Genomic DNA, 25,358 nt, shown 5'->3' with positions numbered 1-25,358 from the left:
GGGCTCTCTCTAATTTTCCCAGAACACCTATTTCTCTGAAATGATAAAGGAGGCTAATTGGTCTCATCTAGTAAAGTAATTCCTATTGCAGGCTTTGCTAGCTAAGGGCTGCCTGGCTAGCTGCATCCACCAGTAGTGCAATTAACATAGAGTGAATGAGCCGATGGACTTTTATTATGCCAGGCCCTGACCAGAAGCAGCTGAGTCTGATGGAGCAGCACATGGGATCAGAAACAGCTACTGGAAGGATAGACATGATCCGATCTATTCTCCTAGCCACATGCTCAGGGAATGATCTCCTCTAGACCTTGGATTCTTCATCTCTAAGAACGAAGAGCAGGTTTCTCATCCACGGTTTCATCTTTTAGGAGAACCAATGTTGCCTGCTTTTACAGGGCTGATTTTAGAATTCAGAATATGTATAATGATGCCAGATGCATTTATCATTCATTTACTTATCTTCATTCTTAGTTCAATAAGGAGGAAATGGAATGACGAGGTCACCCAGTGGCAGGTTCTACAGCCAATATTTACATCTGGGCATTTGTCTGCTGGCTCTTAACCCAGCCAGTGTCATGGGGTGGGGTTGGGGTTGACCAGATGATTCCCCTACAGCTCTTCCCAGTGGGGAGATACTTCAATACTCTCTTACATCATTTCTCCCTCACAGCATTTCTGTGCAATGCTACCCTCCCTGCTTTGAGACAAGAGAAGCAGAACCCAGAGACCTTGATGTTGGTCTAAACTCAGATAGCTCATTAGTGCCTGAACTTCAAATCAAATAAAGGACTATGATCGAGATGTAAACTTAAGGAAGAGCTAGCCTTGGGCACAGAGTAGGTTCCTGCAACTTTTTCTGTGCCTTGTGTTTTTTTTTTTTTTTTTTTTTTTTTTTTGCTTTGCTTTTAATGTTCTCTAATAACAGATCCCAAGCCTGATGGCTATGGATTATCAGTTAGATGAGGGACTGGAAGTGAGGGTATGGTTCAACCATAGCTTTGTACTCTTGCTGTAGGGCTATGGCTACTTATCTCTTACTGGGTGCTGCTATTGGCCAGATGAAGGAGAATTAGATCATTAAGAAGGTGCAAAATTGCCATTAAAAAAATCAGATAAGCTACTGCAGATTGGGAACAAATTCCATCATAGACCTGCATCCTGCCTGATATCGAAGGAAGAGCCAAGAAATCATGCCAAGAGTTTCTTGGATGAAAATTGACATTTTCTGCTTTGGAGACAGAAGTGGAAGTCCTGATTGGAGAATTCTATTATGAAGCATTCTAAAATATTTATCATCATTTTAGGTCATTTATTCATTTACCCCTTTAATGCTCATTTCTTTCAGGATGACAATTCACTTCGTTTTTATATATTGACATAAAGCAGGAAGCATCCCCATCCCTCAGTTTTAAAAAACAAAAGCATTTCTGAGAAACACAAGAGCATGGAATGTTCTTTCTGAAATATGACCTTTGTCATCAATGAGAATGCTAGGTTTGATCTGATTGGGCTATAAACTATTACTATGATTTCTCAGTGACTTTCTGCAGTTTGAGTATTTCAAGGAGAGGGACACTGATGAGAACAATTAAATTCACCATTCCTTCAGTGCTCTGATGACTCTGTAGGCTTCTTTCCCGACTGGACTGAGGCACCTTACTGCCCAGGTGGCATTGTCTGCCCTGCATTCCAATGAAGATGTCCCTCCTTTTTGCCCCATGAGCAATCTGCAGGAGTCACCACTCATCATTGTCCTCGGGACTCTGCAGGGAAGCTCTCTAGCTTGCGGGTCTGTGACCCACAGAAGACAAGCAGGACAAAGGCCATGATCTTACAATCACCTGGTGTCTTCAGCACATGGCATGAGCCAGAACTCAAATTTTTCCCCCCTGGTCAGCACTGGATTATAAAATGACCACCAGACTATAGAGAGGTGGAATGCTGTTTCTGCCTACACAAGACTGACTGATTCAAATTTATCAATTATATTAAAAATCCTGAAAAGGTGAACTATCTCTCAGGTCAAAATTTATTTCCCAGGTTGTCACTATTCAGCTTGTATAATAGGAAAGGTCTATATTTAAGAGATCATTTGTGCTTCTCAGGCTTGAAGGGTGCTTCTGTTACTGGACTCATACCTTCCTATTTTGGTTCTGAATCCAGCAGACATGAAAGAGGTTTGAGTCAGCTACTGCTTAATACCACACAAGCCTGGAAGAGAAGACTATTATATAAGATCATGTGTATTTTAAGGTTTTTTTTTTTCCCTATAGCCGATACTGAGATGCCACCTTCAAACCTCATAAAGGTGTTGCTACCCGATGTGTGGGAAAGAGGGGCCCCCTGCTTTCTCTGCAGTCCTTACAAGTAGGAAAAAATAAAAGCAGTTGATTAAGGGTTAGCAATTTTCTTTTCTTTCTTTACATGTACTTGTAATTCATTTAAGGCAGGAAGTGGGCTGAGTTTTCTTCTTTCCAATTCAACTGTCAGAGAACTTTCTTGCCAGCCTGCTCTGGTTACCATGACAACAGGACCATGGTGGCAGTAATATGATCTCGTGGGCCTTGTGTCAACAGCATCAGATCATCACAGTGGAGGATAATTTTGACAATAGGTTCCAGTTATGCATGCAGGATTTATTAGCATTTGATGGGTTGCTGGAAATACAGTGCAATTATAGACCTAGACTGCTAATAAAAGCATGTTCACCAAGGTTAGTGCTTTTTCCTTTGGATGTTATCTTGAGTTATATGGTACTCTACAATTTGTAAAGTGTTTTCAGGTACTGTAACTACTTCAGTTGCTATTAGTTGATAGGCACGGTTATCCCTATTTTACTAAAGAGGAAACAGAGGCTCCTACAATGTGCTTGTGGAAGGCAGCAGACCAACTCTTCAATGCTGATGAACTCCAATTATTTATTCCCATGCAGAGAATTGACAGATATGAGGAAAATGTTCTGAGGTGTGTAAGGTAGATGCTGAAAAGTCAGAGTTCAAAGAATTTAAGTATATCTGTGATCAACGGCATTTACCACTTTGAAAACACCAGTCTTTACATGTGGTGGTGCCTCGGATTCTCCACGCCCCTACCATAAACCCCTCCTCTGTGGCTTCCCTGACACCGTGTACACAGACAGATGCTCCTTTCCCTTCCCTCCAGTTAGAGTGTGAGTCTTGTTTGTCACTGAGTACTGGTTGTATTCATTTTCCCATTATAAGCTCCTTGAAAGCAGGAATCATGACTTTCATTCTTAGTAACTATAAATCCCAGTTCCTGGCACAGTACCTGGTACATCCTAGACACACACCACCAACCACTGTCACTTGTTAAATGGAAACCCACACATTCCCATGAGGTAGATACAGCAGTTGCTTTTGTAGAAAGCCCAGGGCTACTTGGCTAGGGATGGTGCCACCCACAGTGGGCTGGACCCTCCTGTACTAATTAATAATTAAGACACTCCCCTCCTAAGCCTACAGGCCAGTCTGATCCAGTCAACTCCTCAATTGTTGCCTTTTTCTCAGATAAGTTTAGGCAGTGTCAAGCTGACAACTAAAGCCAACTAGGACATCCATGACATTTGGCTTTCTTGTTTTTTTTAATTGTCATTATTTTAACATTTATTCTTTTATAAATTAGGTTTTTAAAAAGTAAACATCTTGGTTTTATCTTCGAGATTTTGGGAATTGAGCCCAGGACTCCAAATGCTAGGCAAATTAGCCACATTCTCAGCTCTCAAAATAAACATCTGGATACACAGTGTTTCTAAGTAAAAAACATTTTGGTAGAAATATATTGTTTGTAGAGAAAAATCTAAAATTCTGAGTTGATATCTATTGGAACTCAAAGGAAAAAAACCCTGAAATCTTGAAAAAGCTAAAATTTTGCTTATATTTATTTAGTGTGTATATGTGTGTATATGTGTGTATGTGTGTGTGTGAGTGTGTGTATATGTGTATACGTGTGTGTGTGTGTGAGTGTGTGTGTGTGTACACAAGTTCCACAGAGGACATGTGGAAGCCAGAGGGTAACCTGTGTGACTCAGTTCTCTCCTTCTATCATGTAGGTTCTAGGGACTGAACTCAGGTCACCAGACTTGGTGGCAAGCACTTTGACCTACTGGGGCATCTCAAGAGCCCCTAGAAAAAAAACCCTACCTGTAAAAATAATTATTATATAATATAGAGCCTATAAAATATGAATATAACAGTATAAATTGGGTTTAGATTATAAAAATTTTATTATTTTGGGGCTAGAGAGATAGCTAATTGGGTAAGAGCGCTGGCTGTTGTAGCACAAGATCCAGGTTCAATTCCAAGCAGCCACATGGTCACATGGTGGTTCATAACTGCCTATAACTCCTGTATCAGTGGGGCACGGACATACATGCCAGCAAAATAACCATACACCTAAAACAATTAATTTAAAAACAAAACAAGAGTATAGATGACTTTATAACACCAAAAACATCTGAAAATTTCCCTGTATATTTCTCCCTGTATATTGGTGTAGCCAAGGAAGAAGTAGAGTTGGTCACTCTCATGTGAGAACATTTTAATGAAGCGAACTTCATTTTATTATATAGCTTTGTGTAGCACCTTCGACTGAACAGTGCCTGGTGCTAAACTCAGTAGTGAACTCAAATCTTTTCACTTGCATAAAGAGGTTTCAGGAAAGAAAATATTTTATTTAGCAAGTTAAAATTCAATATTATGTTTTGCAATGCTGTGAGCCCACCCACCCACCCACCAGACCTCAAGCCCACCCACCCACCAGACTGCAGATAAACTGCTATTCATCTGCTTGAATGAAATACTGTGCACGCTTCTCACTCACTCTAAAAGTAACTGTATGTTCACACGAGGAAGGGTAGAAGGAAACGAATGTGCTGTCAAAAATGATGGCAGCGAGAGATATAGCTCCGTTGGTAGAGTGCTTGTCCAGCATGAATGAAGCCCTGGGTTCAAGTCCATGAACCGAGTATGATGGCACAAACCTGTACTTTCAGTAATCTGGAAGTGGAGGTGGGAGGATCTTCTTTAGCTGCAGAGCAAATCTGAAGGCAGCCGGGACTATAGGAGACCCTGTTTCCAAAGAAAGCATTCTAGAGGCTAGAAAGATGGCTCAGTGGATGAAGATGTTTGCTACCAGCCTGATGACCTGAGTTGGATCCCTGGGACCCACATGATAGAAGGGGAGAATGAGTCCCACAGGTTGTCCTCTGATCTTTTCATGCTTGCTGTGGCATCCTATATATATATATATATATATATGTATATATATATATATATATATAGGCAGAGACATATATCCCGGTGAAAAATGATTGCAACTAATTTTAACAGTTCAAGATCAGACACTTTTCAAAAACCATTTGACTTGGAAATCATTTGTCTACCATTAGGACTCAAGGGCTGTCAAGAGCAACAAGTTTCCTAGGATCCTCTAGCATGTGTGTAGAGGTTTTGGATGCAACTTTCGGTCTTAGGGTATCAATAAGAATAGTCACAAGACAGTAGCAGCAACCAATATCCACTTCATGCCCATGTCTGGGCAGTCAGTATCTGCAGCAGGCTGAGCAATGTTCCCAAGGAACCGGGTCCAGATCAACAGAATTTACAAATAATAATTGACTTAGAGGAGGGTTCTCTGCAGATGTGCTTAAATTAAGGATTTTGAGAAGGAGAAGATTATTCTGGATTATCTATATGGGCTCTATATGCAAACCATTGTATCTGATAAAATTGAGACAAAGGGAGATTTGACAGACAGTGGGGCAGGCAGTGTGACTATAGAGACAGACAGTGGAATGAAATTGTCACAAGTCAAAGGTTGCCAATCAGCTACCAGATGCTAGAGGAAGCCAGGTGCCTATTTTCTTTTAAAGCCTCCTCAGGGAATGAGGCTCTGCCAACACCTTTATTATTGTCCCACCGATGATGACTTCAGAATTCTAGCCTCCACAAACTTGAGAGAATAGTCTTTTTTTTTTTTCTTTTTCCAGACAGGGTTTCTGTGTATGTCCTTGGCTGTCCTGGAATTAGCTCTATAGACCAGGCTGGTCTCAAACTCAGAGGTCTGCCTGCCTCTGCCTCCCAAGTGCTGGGATTAAAGGGACGGGCCAGGCCAAGAGAAAAGTGCTTTGTGGTGGGGGAATGGGGTGTTTGTGCTGGGGAGCAAATCCAGAGCCCCATGTTTACTAGTCATACACTACCACTGAGCTACATCTCTCTCTGTATATTTAAAGCCAGCTAGTGTGTGTTAATTTGGTACAGTTGCCATTAGAAATTTAGTTAAACATCCAAACACTGATGCTATCAAACAGCTGAACTTTGCTTTATCTTTCCTAAGCTTCTCATATTCATATTCCTTTGTTTTGTTGCTGCAGGTAAAGCTAAACTTACTAAAGTACCTTTTGAGGTTAGTTACCACCTGCTAACACTTAGATGCAATCACCTCCTTTGTTAGCCTGCCTACTCACAGGTTGAAACTGGCACAAGGGAACAGAGCGTCAAGGTCAGCATTTGAATGGGTTGTTTTTCTCTCAGCTGATTTTCTGAAATGTAGAACTACAACTTCTTCTATAACCTCATTCATTTATATAGTTTGGATCCACTATTTTTTAAAATCAATGATTATAATCAATAGCTAAGCAATGTACTTACTTCTCTTTGTCAGAAAAAAAGAACCCAATGATTTGTTATATGCAAAGGCATTGATCTTAAGTCTAGAGAGTCATTGACAAATGTGACATATTCCCTGATCTCACTGAAATTCTCATGGCGATGAAAAGAATTTGATCAAGTCAGGAACAAACCAAAGCAGGGTGTAAAGATGCCCGGGGAGAGGATGGAGACACAGCTGCCATTTAGATTTCTGGCTTGGATGACTGAAAAAGAGAGCAACATTCTTCTGAAAGGGACCTGCAGGGGAGCAGATCTGAGATAGATGCTGGCTTAAGGTGTCTGTGGCATCTCCACATGGAATAAAGGGCCTGGTGCTGAGAGAGATCCAGGGAGGAGTCACAGGCTTAGCCCAGACATGGGTGAGGATGAAAGGAAAGAAATCAGTTGCTATTGGGTCTTGAAGTGTCCCGAGTTAGAGAGAGAGGGTCAGGAAGCACTGGACTGATGAGGCATGTGTCACGGAAAAGGAAGGACCATGACAAAGGGATTGGAAGAGTTTTGAAGGAACAACACCAAAGCTGACTAAGGTTTCTCCATTGCAGATGGTCCTGAATGTGATTCCAGGGTTTAGACTTTAAAAAACCAGTACACACTGAATAATAGAGGTTTGAGTTAGAGGATTCATGAGACTATAATTTTGCTTTATAAGAAGAAGCCAGGAGGGAGTGTGAAGAGGTTAGTTCACAGGTTAATATGATGATCCAAGATAAGGGGCAGGGAGGGCCTGGAGGGCTTAAACACTCTGTGCCTATTTGTGTCAAGATGCTCCCATGGAGTGCTCCTCTCTGTAAAGATCTTCCTTTCTGTCTATGAGGTAGAAAAGGAGGAAATTGTTGTGTTGTGAGAAAAACACTGGTGAACGACATGACCCAGTTTATTTACTAAGAACCTGGTGGAGGTAGACTCAGTACCATGTGATGCCACCAATTTTGGCAGTTGTAAGTTAAGAATAACCATCCTATGGGACAGACAGCGGCTGTTCACTGAGCAGGTTGCTACAGGGGGGCGGGTCACAGAAGTGAATGCAAAGAGTTGTCCTGTTGTTCCCTTGATGGAGAGGCTGACCAATGGAGGGAGTTCAGCTCACTGGGCAGCAAAGCTGACAGGTGAGTTTTACTTCATGGTATTGCTTTGTGAAGTCACCGCTGAGCCGATGTGGTGGTGGGAAGGGCAGCTTTGACATTGGCCCTCTTGACATTTATAACAGCAACATTTCAGTAATTATCTAGTCGAGGCTCTTCATGCTCCATAGTTAACTGGGGTGATTTCTCAAATAGCATTTTTAAAAATTATGTGAAATAGCAAAAATATGTTGTTTAGATTCAGACAGCTGAGTGTCGGGTGTCATCCCCACTCTTCCCTGACACTGAGGAAAATTATTTAGTCTTCTTAAGCCTGAGACCAAAATGGGGGGATTTTATGACTTCCTCACAAAATGATACTTAGCAAATCTGAGCTGCAGAGGAACAGGCATATTATTATACATGGAGGCCCATTCCATATTTGAGGTCTCCATGAAATATTTATTGATAATAGGTTGAAAAGAAGACTTCAGAGAAAATAATCCAGGGATGATGGGAGAATCCCCTAAGAAGCATACACATGTTTTTTTTTGGAAGTTATTTGGTTTGCTTAGTTTGCCACAACTCTGTCTGGAACCACTTTTTCATTTTGACATGAAATCTTGTAGAATTTTTAATCGGCAAGTTACGCCTCAACTCCTGTTCAACTTTAAGTTGGATAAGGCAGACATGCGTGCATTTAGAAGAACTAGCAAAACCCTTTTCTAGGGACTGTTGCAAGGTACCTCAGCTTACTGTGCATGCTTGGTAAGTAACTCCTAATAGAAGACAACAGACAAAATGTATGTATAATCAATTTAGAAGAATGTTTAGGAGGCTCCATAAACATGTTGTTATAAGTGCATGTTGCCTGCCAACTTGCTTGATTTGAAGAGTTGCCATAACAACCAGCAGCCCTCTCGGCAGCCTTGGCACTCCAGTCTCAGATCCTTCACTGAGAATTATTATTATCTTGTCTTGAGCCTTCTAGCTCAATTGTTTAAAGTGTGGTACTAATAAAGCCAGGGTAGGAGATTCAAAAGTAGATATTAGTGACAAAATTCTCTCCATGGATCCTCTTCCAAGACAGCTTGTTCACTCATTCAAAAATAATTACCGAATGCCAACAGTTATCCAGGTACTAGTCTATATGTGAGAGATGAAGTTATAAAACACAAACCCCAGAACTTAAGTTGAATCAAAACAAAATAAAACCTCAAGCCTGCAAAACTCCAAATACCAGCCAAACCAAAAATAATGACAAAATTGAAAATTTTAGGGATGCCTCCAACCCAGTGTGAGAGGTAGTGGGGGTGGGGTGTCAGCCACTAAATAAGTGACAAGTAAATTCACCAGCAGGTATATAGGAAGGGAGGTAGGCATGGCACTAGGGTGTGAGAAATTTCGTGATGTGGAGACATCTGAAGATTTATTCTGTGAAATAGTATTTCAACCAGTGCTGCAGGTGTGCTGGGCGGGTTCTCACTGGACCTAGACATGAAGAGGATGGAATGCCTGGAGTGCAGCCCTCAAGGTAAGAACGCTGTGTGATGAAATTAGAGAGGAAGATAAGGCCTCTTCGTGAAGGGTCTCACATGCCATTAAGAGGAGTTTAGATTTTATTCTTAGTGAGATGGGAAACTAAGTTTCTGAGCAGAGGAGTAATATGAGAATGCCTACAATTCAGAAAAATCACTTTGCCTTTGGGACCTTTAGGGCCAAGAAGGAGGAGGGACCAGTCAGGAGGCCACTATAGACATTCAGGGTTGAGGCAATGATCACTCAGTACAGGTGGCAAGTATTGAGAAATCATGAGTCTCTGGATATTTTTAGAGACAGTCAGTAGAGTCTGCTGATGGAATACATGTGGAATATTAAAGAAGGAATTCAAAGGTGACTGAGCTTCTTCTTTTGAGCACTAGAAAAATGAAGATAGTGCCCTACCAGAAGACTGAGAAACAAAAGCATGTATAATTGTGCATGTGTATGTATGTGGGTGTGTATGAGTGTGTGTATGTGTGAGTGTGTGTGTATGAGTGTGTGTGTGTGTGTGTGTTATATAGAACCTAGGATGAAGTTCTAGATATGTTAATCTTGAAATTTCTATGATACCTCTAAGTGGGCATATCCAGAAGGCATCTGGATATTACAGTGAAACACTTTTACAGACTCCAGAGTTCAGAGGGAGGTCTGAACTAAGGGTATAACTGTGAAAGTCATTAGGTAAGTATGGAACACAGGGACACGGGGCTGAATGAGGTCACCTAGCAAGTAAAGGTGTGTATAGAAAAGAAGACCAAGGAGTAAGCCTTAGTGCAACCAAATGGTGGAGGAACGCTCAGTCTTACTGGAGGAGGAACACCCAATAAGGAAGACTGAGTAATGACCAGAAAGATAGAGAATCAAGAGAAACCACCATGCTGAAAGAGAGCCAGTTCAAGGGGAAGGCACTCATGATTCAAGTCAAATCCTGCTGACAATTGGATTTGGCCACAAGAACCTCGTGGTGACTGTGTGTAGGCCAGTCTTGGCAGAGTGAGAAGGAGAAAACGTCTTCTGTTAGAGGCAGAAAAGAAGACTGCCTCTAGAGCTCTGGAGTGGTTTTGCTATTATGAGGAGTTGAGGATGGGCGATAACTTGGGGGCGACACGGGTTAACTAGTGTTTTTAAAATACAGGTTAGAAGTTATTGTGGTATGTGTAATATGCTTGCATATTGATGGAGATAATCCATGGAGAAGGGAAAACAGATAGTGTAGGTGAGGTAGAGGGAGGAAGAAAGAGAGAGAGAGAGATAGAGAGAGACAGAGAGAGACAGAGAGACAGAGAGAAATTGTGTAGGCTTTAGGTAGGCCAAGGGGTACATGGCTGGGATTTCAATCATCCATTCTACAAAGTTAAATGAATACCTATAATGTGCCTCATCTATAACTAAGTACCAGGTACAGAGGAGTGAATAAAACATGTTCCTATTAACAAGAGGTTCCTTTCTAGAGAGGGAGAAGTAAGAATTTTCTTAAATAATGTACATTCAATGTATGGAGTGACGATGCCAGAGAAACATACCCAGGGCTTGTTTCACTCTGGCACACTGCATCTTAGGCCACCATGTCATTATAAGCAAGAGATCCGAGACTTTCTTTCCCATAATGCATCAATAGCTTTGGGTTGTAGTACTGATCAGAGTGAATCAGGCGAGAGTCCTGAGCATGAAACAACACCATGGCCTGCACAAATAAAGCCATGACAGGGGATCTGCGAGATATTTAAGTGGCAAAATCAGTAAGACTTGGTGACGGTCCAAGTAGATTGAGACTAAGAAGAGTGAGGGTCAGGGAGAAACAGCAGGCCTCCCCAGCTCAGTATCCCAGAGAAACAAGTTTCTAACCACACAGACAGACAAAAATCCACAACCTTCCCTCTTCCTCCTCCTTTTCTTCTCTCTCCTCCCCTCCTCTTCTTCCTCATTTTGAAATTATCTCCCCCCACCCCCTGACTCTTTTCGTCTCTCGTGGTTCTGGGAACTGAACATAGGACACTTTGAAGGTTAGGCAAAAATGTTACCACTGAGCTACACACACAGCCCTAAGGCTTTTTCTTCTCTCTCTCTCTCTCTCTCTCTCTCTCTCTCTCTCTCTCTCTCTCTCTCTCTCTCTCTCTCTCTCTCTCTCAAAAAAAAAGGTATTGCAAATACCTGATGCTTTCTGAGAGTTAAAAGGTGCCATACGTTCCTGCCAGCGAAGATAAAATTCTAGGTATGCTTTTTGTATGACGTTACAAACACAGGAAAATAAGATAAAATCAGTATGATGCTAGGATACTTATTGATGCCACATAAGAAAATTAAAGAGAAGGAGGAGGAAGCGGCAGGAAGGCACAGAGTTCTTGGTATTAATTTCCTTATTTTCCCATAAAGTAATTGGAGAAACTCCATGAAAACTAACCTGAACATAGAATCGCAGTTCACAGTGGGCCTATTCCCTATGTATCTTACAAAAACACCTTGACAGCCAAGTGATGGTGGTGCACACCTTTAATCCCAGCACTCGGGAGCCAGAACCAGGCAGATCTCTGTGAGTTCGAGGCCAGCCTGGGCTACCAAGTGAGTTCCAGGAAAGGAGAAAGCTACACAGAGAAACCCTGTCTCGAAAAACAAAACAAACAAAAACAAACAAACAAACAAAAAAAGAAAAAAAACCCAAAACACCTTGACTAACCCAAGGGCTTCAGGAGATGAGAACACTGGGGATCTAGGCATCTCCTTCCAGGGAGTCTCCTCCAGGGAAGGAGCTACACAGTATCAGGTATGTAGCTTGTTTTAAGTTTCCCAGTCAGGTGCTCCCACCCTGGAGGGATGAAAACACACCCCTCCAGACAGTAGGTGAGGCACAGTTGGTTCTAAGAGTGTAACAAAACCGGACGGCAGGTGAGGCAATCAAGTTGCAACCACGAAGCCCCTTTCAAGTCTGGATGGGCTGGAAAGTTCAGTCCTGCTGAGATGATGAGTTTGATGGCACCCTTACAACATCCCTGTGGATGTTGAGAAGACCAGGAAAAGCAGAAAGAACACAAATAATAAAGATTCACGGGGCTTGAGATCTTCTATTCCTGTTCTCTTTAGCTTTTAGAATTTATTTCACCCCACTTATTTCTAAGAGGAGCCTGGGGTAACTCTGGATGTTTTGGAAAGTCTCAAATGCTCTTGCCTTGATAGCTTTATCTATAAAAGCAAGGAGGTTAGTCTATATGCTGTTCAAATTTCCTTCTCAAAAGCTAACAATCTGCCTGAGTTTGGTCTATACAAAATGTTAACAAACGTAGGGGGATGATAGCTGAATGTGTATTAGTAGTTCCAAATAGCATTTTGAAAAATAATAGAGTATTTATCAAGGCTTGAGTCATGGTGGAAACTTTGAGTTGTTTTTTAAATCTAACCTTTGGGGGTGGCTAAAGCATAGAATCCATATACTTGGCATGGCCTGTAAGAAGTTATTTCATGAGGTAGAAGTTCAGCTTTTTGTTGAAGGATATATCAGTTCTCCAAGCACCCTTAGCAAGCCCACAGGCAAACTCCCACCTCAGTAGGCTGAATAATTTGCCTGTGAAATATCACATTGAGATTGGGGTGCTGAATGTGGCAGATATGGAAAGGAGGGGATGCATGTAGGAGATGCTCATTGAGATGAAAAGGCAGCTGGACTCTCACACAATGCCATTGTCAGGTACTTTGGTCACATGTCAGATTCTTTTTTAAACCTGCCACCCATGATCCCTGTATTTCCACATTCTGAGATGGTAACAATGACCCAAACAGGCTGTCGTCATTTCTCAGTGTTTGAGAAAGGAGAAGCCAAGGAGCTCCTCGTTTCCAGGGAAGAAAACCTTAGAACTGGGGAAGCAGAGTGTGTGATGCTCTATTCAGTGGAGACTCAGAGAACTATGGTGTTCCCTTCCAGTACAAGACCTCAGTCTGAAAGGGCTACTTCCAGCACAGAACCATTTCCCTCTGTGACAGCAACCATTGTTAGCACCAAATCAATGAATGTCTTAGAAATTTGGCAGCACAAAGATCCACAGAATCTTGGAGAGTTTGGCTTGTGTTCTTTGTGTCTAGAAACCGTGTGGACCTGACAGAACCTTGCAGAGCGGTGGGTGCCTTGCAGGTCTCCTAGTCTATTCTGGGCTTCTCTCACCAGGTGGATTGTGGGGACTTTACTTTTTACCATATTTTCTATTTTCCCCTTGACAGATCATATTTCCTTTTATAAGATGGAATCATCTTTGGCTGAGATAGGGATGGAAGACACCTTATTTGAAAAGACACTATAAAATGTATCATAAAAGATTCTATGAGTGAACCATATGTTGAAAACTGAAAATGAGCAGCACTTATATAGAAATTCCCCCAGTCCTTTAACCAGCTGGTTGAATGACCATAGGCTAGTCACATCATTTCTATGTATCAGTTTCTTCATCTAGCCAATGTGCATAATACTTTCCTGTCTCTTGGGACTAATTAGAATCTACATACTGCAATGGATTCTGCAAATGCCTACTTCAAACTCTAATATTCTATAAATAGCATGTGGCTGGCCATGGGAAGACACAGCATCATTAGTGTCTGTTTTGGTTTCATGGTTGGTGAAATTAGGACACAGACCATGAATGAGTTACCTAAGACTCTGAGTCAGACTGTCAGCAGTGCAGAAGGAAGCCTTCGTCTGAGCACTCATTACTTCCTGTTGGGATGCTGTTATGCACATGGAGAATTGAGGTGGAGACCTCAGCCCCAGTGACAGCGGATCTGAACCTGTTTGAATGGTTCCAGGAATTCCAGTCAATAAACAGGAACTGACTTGCTCATCTGTACATTCCTCTCAAATTGGTTGAAATAAATCCTCAACACTTGATTTTCTGACCTGGTTCTCAGCCATTCAGCACCAGCTCATGGTCTGGCATTATGAGAAGTTGTCCAGTCTCTTGGGTGGAAGTAATCCAATCCTGCAACTGTGGAGTGAAGGAGAGTATAGAGACAGGATCCAAGGAAACAAGCTAGGTTCTGAGGCCTAAGGGAAGCAGAATTTGATGGGGGCACGTCTGGATAGATGCAAGGAGAGGTCATTGAAACATCAAAAATAGACTGTCCCAGGGAACAGGGCCACTCTGGCTCAGAGCACGGTGACAGCTAAAGAGTAGAACATTCCATGTCCAATTCTTCTGGGCACGATCAGCTGGTGCAGCAGGATGAGACAGATGGGACCATTTCAGGGCCAGGAAAGTGGGCCTCCCTCCTACTGGGATGGAACAAGGGCTGAGGAACTGGTAGAAATGCAATAATGATGGAAGGAAGTGTACTCTGAGGTCACATCAGTGTCCAAGTAGCAAAGAACAAAAGTGGGCCACAGTTAAAGTGGGTGCTTCAACAGGAAGCACTTACTTCCAGATAAAGAAATACTCAAGGGTGCATGGAGATCATGTCCCCTTCTACACAGCCCAGGGTCTCTGGGTCAGGCTGTCCTCGCTGTTCCAGACAGAAGGTCCCAAGTCTGTCAATAGGTGGCAGGCAATAGTCATTTAGCCTAAAGCAAATCATCGGTTAAAACTTTGCCTAAAAAGCAATGTGTTATATAAATTCCTAGAGACTACAGTAGCCTGCACATGTACAGGTTAAAAACATATGGGTTACTAGCACTGAGAGGGGAAGTGGACACAGGCTCCTACTCCTAACCAAGAAGCTATCTGCAATTGATGGCTGCTGGTGAATGGCACGTAGGTTTTCTCCAGTGGAGTTTCACTGTGTATATTGACTATACCTTGAGGCAGGCCCAATGCCCAAGAGCAGTTGGCCAACACAAAACTAGTCCAATGGTATTTTTGAAAATGTTTTGCCTTATTTTGCTTTGGTGAGCATTTTTTTGTTTTGTTTTACTGGTCTTATTTATTTTGTTTTTGTGTTTGTTTCTTTCATTGTTTGTTTTTGTCTGCTTTTTGGATATAAAGTTGGGTGGGTAGGGAGGTGGGAAGGATCTGTGAGGAAATGGAGGAAGGGAAAAACATGATCAAAATAATATCGTTTGAAAAAAAAGTTTTTCCAGTGGAAAATGCTTAAAAAAGTAGCATGTTCTATATGTTATGCCATGTGCAGGGTAGGGAAAGACTGAGGTCTGGGAAGGATCTAGGGCCCGCCAATTAACAGAACTGGGGACCCACAGCAGGACTGGTGAGCAGTGGGGATGATCTGATGAGCAGCCACAGACCACACTTGACTAGGTTTGGCTGGATCTTAAGAGTAGGCCGAGACTCAGGTCTGAGATTTCGGGGCAGTGACTCAGCTGTGGAAGTAATGTTGGAGTTATGTTTAAGTTCAGAATCCAAACCGGGGTGGAGAACCCCAGTGACAGCTTCCCCTACCCCCGTGCCTGTCCTCGACCTCGCTGTCTGCTCCCAGGAGAGACAAACCAGAGTCAAGTTTGTAAATGACTCTGCGTAAGTGGGATACGGAGATGAGCAGAAGACACTACCTGGCTAACAAGGGAAGGCGTTGGCTTTCCACTACTTGACAGTACCCTTGGCCATTCCTCTCCCAGCAAAGAAAGCTGTTCCACATTACACTGAGATTTTTAAAGGGACGATTACATCAAAAATGGAAAGATGGTTAAAATTGCTGGTGCTCACGAATAACCAGATGACAGCTCATCCAGTATTTAGTCCCATATTTATTATGTAAATAAACCAGGAATAATGGACTGATTCCTTATTTACTCTGACATTTTATTTATGGTGGATCTGAGAGCGAAACAATCATCCTGTGTCCTTGATTGTGGGATTCCAATGTCCACTTCGATGACGCCTGCCATTTGCCACAGCATGGTGTATTTAAGTGGACGCCATACACGCTGATGCTTGCCAAGTGCTTAGTAACTTTAAGAAGAATCCTTAGTGACTTGCTGCACTCCATCTTGACATACGATTTTTGCTTTATGAAACATGGAAGATGATACATTTTATATTTAGGGACCATTTGGTAGGGAGGCTGGTAGAGTAAAATTTAATTGATTTCTTCTCCCCTCTGGAGCTCTTGAAGAAATAGCAGTGAATTCAGATTAGGTGGCATCATGCATATTTTTGTAAAAAGGAATTTTTCCTTGCTTAGGCTGAACGCATCTCTGAGAGTTTCACCTGTCTTGGATACTCTCCTTTATCTTCCTCTCACAGACAAACATTACCATGTTTTATGCATCTTTGTGCCGCTGCTGCAGCCCTGCTCCCCCCCTCTTGTCCGCCACAGGTAGCGGTGTTCTCACATTACAGACAGGGCCCCCTGCTCATAGGTCCCCACTCCCACCCATCCCCCAAAGCCAGACTGTCAGTCTGAAACTCTTCTCATCATGTTCCGCCACGCCCAGCGTTTTATATAGAATGATTCCAACCTCGTAAGGGAGCACTTGAGGTGCCAGTCCAAAATTATCCTCCTAACTCCACTTCCGGTCCCGCCCCCCCCCCCCCCAATCTCGTTGTCGCACACAGAGCTGCAGCTACGGCTCTCTGCTTTCTGAGTAGTCTACCGTGGTCTCCCTGTCTGTTGGAGCATGTGGTTTTCTCTGCCTAGAAGTTCTGTACTTAGTGGACTCTTTAAGCATACCCTGAAAGGGCTGGCTCAGAGACGGCTTCTGTGACATACTGCCTGACTCCCACGGTTAGCGAAGCCAGCGCCACTTCCTGCATCTGAAGTACATCTGTGCTGATAACGTTTAATTCTGTTGTTAGTGAGGCTTTGTCTGTGGATCTCTCTCTCTTCTGTCTGCCTAGGATTGATGCAATGCCAATGGCCATTCCCTGCTCGTTATCTTCACTTTCACCCTGTGCTCTCATAGTTAACGCCATCTCCAACGCACCATAAATGTTCAGCAGACTAGTTTGGAATGGGTGGTTCCATCGCACGGGGTCTCATGAGTCCCTTAAGTTGAACTTTTGGACTTTCTGCTGAGGCAAGTTTTTGCTTGCAGTTGTAACTGTTAATAGTAACGTCTGGTTCTAGTCTTCAGCCATCTCGCCCCTCTGGTTCCACAATGACTGCGCAGCAGACCCTCAAGTCTTTCTCTTTGCTGTTACATGACAGTCTGAGACTCCTGGACATTTTCGCTAAACAAAACTAAGTTTTCAGGAGTGGCCTGAATCATCTACCAGTCAAAGTGCTCTACCCTTTCTTGCCCCTTTTGATTCTCACATTCCTGTAAAGCTTTTATCATCGTCTTTAGCTTCAACTTTTCATTAGACACAGGCCATTTCTCCCCGACTCCTCATCTTCTGAGACTGTAAATTATCCTGTTACTTCATTGGTAATGGGAACATATTTATTTTCTGTGATGGCGGCTCCCTTGAGCCTTCCTTTTTCTTAGCTACATAAAGTTAACTTCCTCAGTGGCAAATTAAGGACAGATTACAAGCAGCCTGGGAACCAGGCTCCATCACCACAGGGGCCGCCTACTCAGCCTCCTTCTGTTCAGCCATCCGAGAGCTGCAGCTGCTAAGCCAGCTCTGGGCTGCTCTCCCCCTGTCTCTCTTGAGCTGAGAGGCAGAGAGAGAGAGAGAGAGAGAGAGAGAGAGAGAGAGAGAGAGAGAGAGAGAGAGAGAGAGAGAGAGAGAGACCTCTTTCTCTCCAGCAGTATTGTTGGTGTCTGATCTTGAGTCTTCTAGGCTCCCCTCTCTTCCTCCTTCTCCCCCTACCCCAGCTGCCTACCCATCTCCTCCTACACCCAGACCAGCAGTGACTGCACTTCAAGACTTCCCCCCCCCTTCCAGCACTGCCGCTCAGTTTCCATAGCAACAGAAAATGTTGGTGGGAAGCAAAGATGCTGAGCTGCAACTAGCATTGGGGCTGGGAGGAGGAGGAGGAGGAATGTGGGCCTCTCCGGAGGCTTCCGAAGTAGGAGGCAGGAAGCACCTTGGGTTTGGGGGCTGGGGAGAAGGCAGCCAGGCGAGAAGCCCTCAAGAAGGGAGAGAGTACAGGGGGGAAGTATATTAGCAAGTAGAAATTGCATGGGTTGGAAAGTTGACATAGGAAGAAAGAGGAAGACTTATAAAGAGTGATGGAGAATTCTGTCTATACAGGAGCTGATGGTGTTAAGCAGAACACTGGGAGTGAATGATCTCACTTTAAAGGGTGGGCCGTGGAAGAGTATAGTGGTAAAAACATGGTGGGGGCACTCAGAGCTTAATAAAATAATAATAATAATAATAATAATAATAATAATAATAATAAATTTACATGGAAAGCAAAAAAGATGATAATGGACCTGGGTTTGTGATGGGCCTATTTTTTTGAGCTCATGGAGTTATTAATATATTGACTTCAAAAAAGCTATGAGTGAAGATCATGGAAAATACAGTACATGAAGCAGATGCTCATAATGTGTAAGAATAGATTTTAAAAAACACTTTAGTGGAGGGATGGTGTTTCAAATGGGGTTCAAAGCTAGAAATACCACTCACAATTCACCTAGAAATGTGAGTAGTTGTATGTTTTCTTTCTGAATCATTTTCAGTTTTGCACATCTCTAAGCATGTATTGTGCTGCCTAAGCCCATGATTCATATGTGATACCCTGCTACCATGTGCCTAAGTCCATGATTCTTACATGATGCCTTGCTACCATGTGCCTAAGTCCTTGATTCATACCTGACTCCTTGCTACCATGTACCTAAGCCCATGGTACATATGTGATGTCCTGTTACCATGTACCTAAGCCCATGGTTCATATGTGATATCTCGTTACCATGTACCTAAGCCCACAGTTCATATGTGATGTCCTGTTACCATGTACCTAAGCCCATGGTTCATAAGTGATGTCCCGTTACCATGTACCTAAGCCCACAGTTCATATGTGATGTCCTGCTACCATGTACCTAAGCCCATGGTTCATATGTGATGTCCTGCTACCATGTACCTAAGCCCATGGTTCATATGTGATGTCCCGCTACCATGTACCTAAGCCCACGGTTCATATGTGATGTCCTGCTACCATGTACCTAAGCCCATGGTTCATACGTGATGTCCTGCTACCATGTACCTACTCCATGGCTTCGGAGCGGCCCTCAGTGCTTGCTTGCTCTTTCATCACACAGAACCATCCCAAGCCTCCAGCTAATCTCTCCACAGGGCTTTACAGAATCCTCTTCTATTTGTGCCAGGCCACAGTAATGTTCATCACAGTAACTTTCCATCTCTCTTTCTCTTCCCTTGATTCAAGGGGTTGCTACAGAAATCATGTTCCTTGCTCACAATCACACTCACAGTGGTCTGCTGTTTTTTTCCTGAATGAATCTATGACATCACTTCCTTCAGAACTGCAAGGCAAGAAATGCTATCAAACTCTGTAAGAAGATGCCGATGAGATGACCTCTCTACTGCACCTCCCGCTTTCCTTCTCACGCCACTGACAGTGGTGGTGACTGGCCAGCAACACTTGTGCTCACTGTCCCTATGCTCTATGGAGAGGGACTCATACAAATCCCACTTCAACCCAGTGGGAGAGGGAGAAGTGTGTGGTTTATATCATATCTGTTTCTATACATGCAAGCTGAGGCACAGAGATACAAAGACCTGACTCAAGGTTACAAGCTTGTTAAAGGCTGAGCTGGGATTTGAGTCCTGGTGGAATCTGTCTTAATCATCACATTGTGCTACTTCTGTATGAGAAAAATAATATTTGGGCTCCTTGAGGAACTCAGGCTTGGGCATATTACTACTGCTTTTCATAGATAGCTGGGTTTTTTTTTTTCATCACAGACTATAATTTAATGAATAAAGAAGCTCCAGCTCCCATTTCAAGGTGTATGTGCCGAATCCATTGATTTATCTATTTGTTTTTTTCCTCAGATTTTGGAGAAAAGCTGAGAAAAGAATGCTATGATCTCACAGCAGTGAAGACAGTTGTAGAAAAACAATACAGGTATGAGAAATCTGACTGCATTTCCAGTCAGGAAGAAAGGGAAAATGCTGGCCCGTGCCGAAAGGTAGAGGCAGCTCAGAACTGAGGTGTATGGAGATGCTTCCAGTCAACAGAAGCATCCCAGCTCTCCCCCTGGAGAATCCAGGTTTCCATCTGATAGCAGGAAGACAGGCTGAAGGAAGATGCTCGGAAGTGGGGCAGAGTCTGGGAGTGAATTTTGAAGTCTGTGAATTTAGTAGTTGCTTTTCTACCTATATCCAACCTCTAACCTCCCTACACACACACACACACACACACACACACACACACACACACACACACACACACACACACACTGGACAACTGTCTTCTCTTCCTCTCAAAATGAAACAGAAGCTTGTTTTCTCCAATGTTTTGTAAGGTCTTCCTAGGAAGGGGAGCCCAGAGCAACCAGTGCAGTGGAATCTAGGGTTCCCTGGTTATTATGTGGACATGAGGTTCCTGGAGAATCCTGGAAGTAAAAAACGTGCCTCTGAATAGAGCTTCCAGATCACTTGTCCATTTTCAAACAATGAACAGAAAACCATTCCTTGCCAGTGGATCCAAAGATGAACTTGAAAGCGAAACCCAACAGAAACAAGTAACTCTGGGAACTAACCAAGAATTTCACAATCAGCACAAAGCCTGTAATGCTTGATGGTTCACAAGAAAAAAGAAAGCTGTGGCTAGAGAAAGGAATAGAATATAGAGAGCTTTGTGAAATTGGAAATATTATTGAACACATTGTAAAATGCTCAGTTGAAGCATTACAAGCAAACGCCTAAGACACAAGATGAAAATAAAAAGCAAGGGGCTGAAGAATTGGCTTCGTGGGTAGGAGTCCATGCTGCTCTTACACAGGATACAAGTTCACTTCCCAGAACCCATGTTAGGCAGCTCACAATTCTTTTAAACTCTAGCTCCAGGGGATCTAACACCCTCTCTAGCATTCATGGCACTCTCACACACATAACATTCACATACAGAGACATACATGCATATAAATAAAAATAAATATATATTTTTTAAGTTGGCAATGTAAGCTAAAGGCTAAGAAATACCAGGGCAAGATTAAAGAAGTCTAACATCTGGGTAGCTCATGAGATAGATAGATAGATAGATGATAGATAGATAGATAGATAGATAGATAGATAGATAGATAGATAGAAAGAAAGATAGAGACAGACAGAGACAGAGAGACACAGGGAGACAGAGAGACACAGAGAGAAATGGTCAAAGACACAACAGAAGAGAATTTTTCAAAAATATATCTTCATGCCTAAAGCACCTAAGAGGTACAAAGCAAGAAGAAAAAGGTAGCTTCTTAACCACATTTTAGTGACAGACACGTAAGTGCTGTGGGATGGTCTGTATGTCAAATTGCTCTGATTGGTCAATAAAGAAAGCACTGATTGGCCAGTGGCCAGGCAGAAAGTATAGGTGGGACTAATAGAAAGAAGAATTGAGAGAACAGGAAGGCAGAGGGAGACACTGCCAGCCGCCGCCATGACAAGCAGCATGTGAAGATGCCGGTAAGCCACGAGCCATGTGGCAAGGTATAGAAAATGGATTAATTTAAGCTATAAAAACAGTTAGCAAGAAGCCTGCCAAGGCCATACAGTTTGTAAGCAAAATAAGTCTCTGTGTTTACTTGGTTGGGTCTGAGTGGCTGTGGGACTGGCAGGTGACAAAGATTTGTCCTGACTGTGGGCAAGGCAGGAAAACTCTAGTTACACATAAGGACATGGCTAGAGATAACTTCCAGAGAGGAAAATGTCCACTAATAAAGGAATCAATATTGTTAGAACCAATACACGAAGTCCATGCAAGGAAATTTAGGTTCAGCCTAGAATCTCATACCAAGCTATAGTGCTAATTAGCTTTGGGGGAAGAATTCTGGCATGTTTAAATCCATGAGGACTTAGAAATTCAATTCTTGTGTATTTCTGTACTGATTCCCCTTCCATTTTTTGAATAAAGTTATGTGAATGTGATTTCCAACAGTATGAAAAACAAAACAAAGAAAAACACGCAAAAATAATAAGTTCAATTAAAGAGAGCAATGCCAGGGAGAGGGCTTTAGAATTATACCTATTTGGCAGAGAAGTCTAGCCTTATACAAGGGTCTCTTCAGGGGTCTATGCACAAAAGGTTATCAGAAAAGTAGTATGATGGAGACTATAGAAACCTTATAGATAAAGTGATGGTAAAAAATGAAAGAGAAGAAAAATAAACTGTAAAATTGAACAATTAAATTACTAGAAATGAGTAAAAGGTATGTTTTAGGGTGATATCCATGTCCCTAGCTCAGATAACTGAATAGTGGTGACAGCATCACCATCTTTATCAAGACCTGGCGTCAGCAGGGGCAAGCAGGGAGCTTTTATTCTTGAGGAGTGCCCCCCCCCACATGAGTGGCACAGAGGCAGAGAAACACTAGGCAATGAGCGCTTTAGCATCATGGAGGACAGGCATCACTCGGGTCTTTCCCATCATGTTGTGGAAACTGGAGACGCCAATGCTGAAGGCAGCAGAATCTCATGGTAGCTCTCTAGCTGTGAGTCCAAGCTCACAGCCTCTGAGTTTGTGCACTAATATTGTGCTCTCTGCAACTGTCCTGAGGATGAAGGCCCCCAGGAGAGAGGAGACAACAGATGCTCTCATCTCTCATGTCAGGTGGTCAGTAAATGCCATCAAAAGCTGTTAAACCAAGAGCTCGGGGTACACATGCCATGTGGAAAAGCATCCAGAAGGATAAGGAACAGGCATGTTTGAGGTGTTGTTTCTGGAGGGTGAAGCTGTGGGGTGGGGAGAAGATGCCACAAGCTAGGTTTAAGTTTGATCTGTACACTGGTTTTACTGTTTAACATTTATATATGCTTTAGCTCAAAATGATCCTTTTGAATGTATTCTGATCTGCCACCATCACTCTGAATGTCCTTGGCACAGTGAGCTGTTGAAGCTGTCTGTCCTTGGCATTATTGCTCTGGTGTCTCTGTGAACCAACTTTTGGAAGAGGTCATAAATCAGGTAATGAGCCACTCATGGGCATCTGTTCACCTCTTGCCAAACCTTCTTTCCCAAGAGTCTTCTGGGAACCTGGACTTGAGAAAGACCCTATTTAGGGCTGTCACTGTCTTGGTTGTGGGGCAATAGGCAGCAGAGCAGCCTTGATTTCCACCATCTAGACTTCAGCTCTAGACCGCTCTTGCAGTGAGAAGTGCTGATTACAGCTTTCAGTGTTTTCTCTGCCCTACAGAGCCGTCTTCTGAACCAGTATCAACAAAACGCTTCCCAACAGGATCCCTGACACCAAAAAGTCCCCACTGACGCCAGTGTAATTATCATTCTCGGACACGAGGCCTTGTCAGGCCACACAGATAATCACCTCCAACTGCAGCCGACGATTAGTCGGTCAGTCAGCTGACATCAAGCACTCCTGGGAGGTTCTCAGAGGTGACAACAGAGGAGAAGGCCTGGCAGCACCCTCTGTAGGAACCCTGAAAACTGACAGGAGCTGAGGGTGTGGAGAAGGAGGCAGAGGCAGAGGCAGAGGCATGCACCTTCAGGGTGATATGCAGCAATGGGCATTCTCTGTTCCCTGGGCTGGGATGGTTCCAGGTGAAGAGGAACAAGAACTCACAGTTCTCTCATCGAACTCACGAGAACATCCTTTCATTTTCGCTCCCGTGTACTGACTAGATCCAACGGTTCGATCTCTGCTCTGTGGAACCTCCTCTTTGGTTTTGCACCTCCACGCTAATTGCAGCTATTTCCACTTGCCAGAAAAGTTGTCCTTGTGGCTTGGCTTGTCAGCCTGCCCATCTTTCCAGTCTATCAAGAACAAAGTGGTGTTGATGTATGAAGATATTATAACAAAACCCACTGTTTGGGATGCCTACTTTAAAAAAAAAAGACTTCATGTGACTCTAACATTTACTCTGGATCTTTGTTCGAGTCCTTCAGTTATAGTTACAATTAATTACAGAGCTGGAGGACTTAAAGGCTTTTCTAGCTATTTCTCCAGTAGACTGTAAGCTTTGTGAGAAGAAGGACATCCTAAAATAATTCAAATAGCTAATATATGTAAAGCACACAGAATTTTAGTGCTTGGAGTAGAAGTAAGATAAGGTATTTGTTATCACTACCATCATGACCCAAGTCATAAGCCCTACCACAATATCTGGCACATGAAAGCGGCCATAGAGCAACTATTTCTACATCTGGATTCTTGGAACATTCTGGAGAAACTGAGTTTTATTCCTGAGGAGTAAAGCAGTGGTCCTGGGTATAGGGTGAGAGTGCAGGTATTTGCTGTAGTATTAACAAGGGATCAGTGATTATTTGAAAAAAGAAAAAGAAAAACAAAAACTGGATGGTCTTGTAGACAGGAAGCACAGTTTGGGGGGAACCACAGGACACTCTAATGACATGAGCTACTGAAAACAGGTTTCTGTTGGCTTTGAGACAGAACCTCCGTCTTTAGGATGGTGGGTGTGGTGGTTGATATTGTCATCCTGGTGAGAGAAACATGCATGGGACAGAGCTTTTCAACTCAGTTAATTGAGGAAGAAAGACCAGCTCTGTGACTGACGCAATCCCATGTGCTGGGATGCTGGACTCAGTAAAAAGGAGAAGGCAAGTGGATCCTAGCATTCCCTGTTCCCTGCTTCCTAGCTGTGGATGCATGTAAGTAGTTACCTCATGGCAGCCATTGCGGTGACTTCCCTGACGTGATGGACCAGACCCTCCAACTGTGAGCCCAAACAAACACTCTCTCAAGTTGTTTTCCTCAGGCATCTTGCCACAGTCATGAAAACAATTACTAACACCTTCTGTTCTGGAGAAACACCTAATGTAACCAGTAAATTCATCTTCATCAGCTCTAGCTAGAAATAGCTGGTTAATCAGCCTCAGACAGATGTTGCCTTGCTCATTGTCTTTGCTGCCTCAGCGAAGTGCATGTGTGTGCTGACATCTGGGCAAACCTCTCCAGGAACAGTGATGGGTCAGTTAGCTGTCTCCCCACATGGTGCATGGGGAGTGCCTGAACCATAATTTTGCAAAGTGGGGGACATTTTCATTCAGAGAATTATTTGTTGGCCCCTGAGATTGTTGCCTGAGTAGCCCCCCTTTTGTT

At 43.0% G+C, this 25,358-nt stretch overlaps 1 protein-coding gene and 2 long non-coding RNA genes across 15 annotated transcripts in view; 1 reads left to right on the top strand and 2 right to left on the bottom strand.

Moving 5' to 3' along the window:
* Positions 1-25,358, bottom strand: part of Anks1b (ankyrin repeat and sterile alpha motif domain containing 1B) — a 1,025,752-nt gene that overhangs the window by 347,586 nt on the left and 652,808 nt on the right. The window lies entirely within an intron of this gene.
* Positions 15,946-19,569, bottom strand: LOC143269415 (uncharacterized). Its single transcript, XR_013045827.1, has 2 exons — positions 19,323-19,569; positions 15,946-16,225 (listed from the first exon to the last, which is right to left on the bottom strand). It is a non-coding gene; the product is annotated as an uncharacterized LOC143269415 (long non-coding RNA).
* Positions 19,597-24,268, top strand: LOC121823671 (uncharacterized). The gene is made up of 3 exons (XR_006065191.2): positions 19,597-19,789; positions 20,128-20,200; positions 23,478-24,268. It is a non-coding gene; the product is annotated as an uncharacterized LOC121823671 (long non-coding RNA).

This window comes from Peromyscus maniculatus, chromosome 18 (genome assembly GCF_049852395.1).
Source record: "Peromyscus maniculatus bairdii isolate BWxNUB_F1_BW_parent chromosome 18, HU_Pman_BW_mat_3.1, whole genome shotgun sequence".
In the NCBI taxonomy this organism is placed as follows: Eukaryota; Metazoa; Chordata; class Mammalia; order Rodentia; family Cricetidae; genus Peromyscus; species Peromyscus maniculatus.
This window is presented reverse-complemented; position numbering and strand designations above follow the sequence as displayed.